We start from the raw sequence: 724 nt of genomic DNA on the forward strand, positions 1-724 counted from the left end.
TTATTGTTTTAATTTATTAGTACATGTGTAGGATACATAATGTTTACATTTCTTGTGGGAAGTTAGTATATGTACACAATACATCTTAGTCCGTGTTTCTATCACCCTTTCCTTCTTTCCTTTCCTATTCTATTCATCCCTTTATCCATTTCCTTTTTTTAAAACAAAGACAGTATGAATATACATCTATGATTCTGTTCTTTTTATTTTTATTCATGCCTCAGTATTGCTACTTCCTGATCAAAATGTGATCTAGAAATAGAAGCTATAAGGGCAAACTGTCAGGTAGAAGGCAATCTTTGCCAAGACAAAAGCCTGCAAGGTGATCTTATTTCACATTCTGGCTTCTGTTGAAATAGGATCGAATGCATGGAGCTTGAGTCTTTTTAACAAAGAAACCATGCTATCATATTTGTCTTTTTGATAGTCTTCAAAGTAACATATTATCACTTCCCATTGTTCATGAAACAATAAAATTACACTTAAAGACTACTAAGTCAAATAATGTATAGCTCTGTCAACAACTCAGATTATTAGATTTAAAGAATACAATTTGTAAAGAAGAGATCTTGGTAGGATTTGTGCAACTGGACCAAAATATAAATCGAAAGGTAGAGAAATGTATAATATTCATCGATCACTTTCCTCTTTGGCCCCATAATCTTCTTGATCAGAAAATTTGGGACACTACCGAGGTACATGATGTTACAGTACAAGTTCTCAT

This window comes from Octodon degus, unplaced genomic scaffold, assembly GCF_000260255.1.
Source record: "Octodon degus isolate 3935 unplaced genomic scaffold, OctDeg1.0 scaffold00030, whole genome shotgun sequence".
Classification (NCBI taxonomy): domain Eukaryota; kingdom Metazoa; phylum Chordata; class Mammalia; order Rodentia; family Octodontidae; genus Octodon; species Octodon degus.